The sequence below is a fragment of the Colobus angolensis genome, unplaced genomic scaffold (assembly GCF_000951035.1).
Source record: "Colobus angolensis palliatus isolate OR3802 unplaced genomic scaffold, Cang.pa_1.0 Scaffold172, whole genome shotgun sequence".
In the NCBI taxonomy this organism is placed as follows: domain Eukaryota; kingdom Metazoa; phylum Chordata; class Mammalia; order Primates; family Cercopithecidae; genus Colobus; species Colobus angolensis.
The window spans coordinates 4965922-4970094 of record NW_012114844.1 but is presented as its reverse complement, the minus strand read 5'-3'; the positions used below and the strand labels follow the sequence as shown (position 1 = coordinate 4970094).

The window sequence follows — 4173 nt, the reverse complement described above, 5'->3', positions numbered from 1 at the left end:
TGGATCACCTTAGGTCAGGAGTTCAAGACCAGCCTGGCCAACATGGTGAAACCCCGTCTCTACTAAAAATACAAAAGCTAGCCAGGTGTGGTGGTGGGTACCTATAATCCCAGCTACTCAGGAGTCTGAGGCAGGAGAATAACTTGAACCTGTGAGGTGGAAGTTGCAGTGAGCCAAACTCACGCCACTGCACTCCAGTCTGGGCAACAGAGTGAGACTCCATCTCAAAAAAATAAAATAAAATAAAATAGTCAAAAGTAAATAAAAACACAAAGCTTTCAACTTAATAAGCACTCAAAGCTCTTTCTGGTTTAAAGTATACACAAGGTCTATTTTTCTAGAATCACCTGACCTCTCTAAGCCTTGCAAATGAAACTGAATTTCTCACTTGATACTTGGCTGGGACTTGCAATCATGAAAACCAAGAACTGTGTTATGTCACTGTGTATTGCTTGTTACCTGAATTCCACACTAGGCTGAGATCAAGGGTTGAATCTTTCACGATTTACTCCATAACCTGTGAGCTTCTTTTCCCACACTAAACTAAGCTTTTTTCTAGAGCTCTACAATTTATAGTTAGTAGACAAGAGTGGTTCTGAAAAATATAGTCTCTGAACCAGCAGCACCAGCAGAACCTGAGAACTTTTTATAAGTGCAAATTCTCAGGCCCCACCCTGAACCTGGTGAATCAGAAACTCTGGAGTAGGGCTCAGCAATCTGTGCTGCAATAATCCCTCCAGATGTTCAAGAACCTCTGGCACACAGTAGGTAGAAAAATGTGTTTCCTTCTGTAGGTCCAATGCCTGGGATACCATATGTTCTGTCTTGATACGAAACCATGACATGCAATTAAAACACATAAGTCTCCTTCCTACTCCCACCCTCCATCCAATGTGTTTTATTTTTATGAGTTAAATAAGAAAACAAGTGGCAATCAGAGAGTCAGTCTACAAAGTATATTTACAAGTGTCAGTTCTCATCCAGCCTGATCTCATACAATACCATTTACACCCTCTTACCTCTCAAGTGTTTTTTAAAGTGTCTTCACAATGTAAGTCTCAGGCACACTAGCAGTTCTACAATAAAACACCAAGTAGATGAGAATGTCCAAACTTACTACAGAAGAAAAGGGGAATGACTGGCTGTATTTTCAAATTGCATTCAACCAGAAATGTAAGTTCTGAATTCTTTTCACCTTCACATTTCCAAGTTAATAGAATTAAATCAAAATACTCCATTCTTTCAAAGCCTCTAAGCCAGGCAAAGTTTTACTGTATTATTTCTTGCTTTCAGTGGATATAAAGCAGAATCATGGTAGGCACACTTTGTATGCCTGCAAAGATACAGAACTAAACAGTTCCATCTGCTCAATATTAAAAACAAAAGTCCTGTAAACCTCAGCTGGTGAGTGTAATACTTCAGCACTAGCACCAAAGCCTTAAACATGAAAAGATACCAAGAACTCCACTAGCAAACAAAACGAGCTCTCGCCAGGAGCAGTAGTTCACACCTGTAATCCCAGCAAGTTGGCAAACCAAGGTGGGAGGATCACTTTATGTCACGAGTTCAAGACAAGCCTGGGCAACACAGTGAACTCATATCTCTACAAAAATTTTTAAGAATTAGTTAGGCATCATGGCACACACCTGGAGTCCTAGCTACTTGGGTGGATGAGGTAGGAAAATTGCTTCAGCTCAGCAGTACAAGGCTGTGGTAGCTATGATCATGCCACTGCACTCCAGTCTGGGTGACAGAGCAAGATCTACATAATTACAGTCTGTCCTGTTTCTGTTTATGTTAAAATGCTTTCAATGCAGGATAAAATTTAAGTGAAATGTGACTTTGGAGGTTGGCCAGAAAATAGGCAATGGAGAAACAGGCACTTCCCACAAGAAAAAAAATGACCAATAAGCATATAAAAAAGATTCAAGGCTGGGTGCCATGGCTCACGCCTGTAATCCCAGCACTTTAGGAGGCCAAGGCGGGTGGAACACCTGAGGTCAGGAGTTCGAGACTGGCCTGACCAACATGGTGGAACCCCATCTCTACTAAAAAATACAAAAATTAGCCAGGTATGGTGGCAGGCACCTGTAATCACAGCTGCTTGGGAAGCTGAGGCAGGAGACTGGCTTGAACCCGGGAGACAGAGGTTGCATTGAGCTGAGATTGCACTGTTGCATTCCAGCCTGGGCGATAGAGCAAAACTCCACCTAAAAAAAAAAAAAAAAAGTTCAAAAGCACTAGAAACCAAAGAAGTGTAATGAAAACAATGAAATTTTCTCCTTAAATAGCAGTAAAGTGGATAAATGGAAGGGGGACACTGGAGCTCTGCCACTTTGGGAGTATAAACTCTGAACCAATTTTTGTGCAGGATAATTTGAAAATTTCTATGAAAAATATTTAAAGTGTTTTATGTTATTTTCCTCCAGAAATTCTACTTCTATGAATTCAGCCCAAAAGTGCTTGCTTGCATCCATTAAAAAATATATATAAGAAAATTCACTTCTGGGGTGGCAATGATTAACTTAATATACATTAAGTTTTTAAAAAGGATGATGCCAAGGATATATTTACTGCCATAGAAATATGCCCAAAACATAGTGACATAAGACTATATATTATGATTCTACTTTTTAAAATGTTCAAATGCATAAGGAAGTATAAAAAACAACAAACCAGAATGTTTTGAGTGGCAACATTAAAGACTTTTCTTCACTTTTGGAAGACAAAATGTCTTCCAAATTATTACAAAAAGAATGTGATTTTCTTTATAATCAGGGAGAAGTATTATTTTCATTTATTTATATTTAAATTTCTTTCCTTATTTTTTCTCATGTGTGTATCACATGTACTCTAGAGAGCTTGAATCCCTACCTCTTGAGGTAAATCAGACCACTTCTGTCTCCATCAACTTGCCTTTTCTGGACATCTCAAATCAATGGAATTATAGAATATGTGTTCTCCTGTCTAGTTTTTTTTACTTAGCTAATGTTTTTGAGGTTGGTCCATGACATATGACAGGTTTTGGTAGTTTGTTCCTTTCATTACTGAGTAGAAGTCCACCAATGGATATAGCACATTTTGTCAGCAGGGAACCTTTTAAACTTCGATTTCAATTTCCTGTGGTCTAAATGAAACCCCTGGAGCACAGGACTTCTAGGGAAAGCTGCTGTGCATGTCAAAATAACTACTTAGCAGAACCAGCTTTGTCATCAGGAGCCTGAACTGCTGCAGACATTTTTATAATTTTGCAACTTCTTTTTTCACAAGCAGGTTTTGTTCTCCTACTACACATCAGGACTTTTGAAGCATCTGATACATCCATCTAATAAGTATGAGCATGTGTCTGAGTGGACAAGTGAAACCATCTATGCTACACTGCGTATTTTTTCCTCCCCTAGACTGTACCAGGGATTCTCTCAGCTTTCTGGAGTACCCTTTCCCCACTGACAAAGCCAAACAGTATTAAAGACCCTGCTGCCTTTGTTAGGCAGATTTGGAGGGGAGGCCCAGCAGCAATGGTGGAGAGGAAAAAGAGAGGGGAGCTTGTGGAACAGGAAGACCCCTGGGGTCCGCGCATGGCTCCCCGCTGTTGAGGATGTTGTGGATGGGGAAGTGCTGATGGTGTCCTGAGGCAGCCTAGCACCTCCACTGGGCCCAGAAGGTCTTGACTTTGGAAGCTTACCCATATTCCAGAAATGTTTAAAAGCTGTTTTTGTTTTTGTTCTTTTCCTAAAAAATCATTACTTGTTAGTTAGTTATTAGTCTTTCTTTGGGAGAGGGACGGAGCTTTAAAACTGAAGAACATAATTTTCATTAAAATATCAAAAATGGAAACAAGTTACTTTGTAAACGATTTGCTCTACAATCCAAATGGTAGCTGTTGAGAATCTCAATAAATGGTTAAATGCATTTGCTGCTGTTAGAAGAAATAAAGAAAAAAAATTAGAATAAAAAAATGCATTTGCTGTCAGTGGTACCATTAGCCTAAGGTTGGGTCACCGTGTCATAATACTGTGGTGGGGGTATGTGTGGTGTATATGTGTGAAACTTTTCATCTCAGGATGGATTATAATCTTAGCTGCAGTTTTCCTTCCAAATAGGGTTAAAAAGTAGGAAAACATGGGCTTGGAAGTGACAGACCTGAGTGAACCAGCCCAGCTTAAAGAAAAA

The 4173-nt window shown here is 39.5% G+C and overlaps 1 pseudogene; it reads left to right on the top strand.

Moving 5' to 3' along the window:
• Positions 1–3518: 3518 nt before the first annotated feature.
• The window catches only part of LOC105509273, a 7195-nt pseudogene continuing 6540 nt past the window's right edge, over positions 3519–4173 (top strand).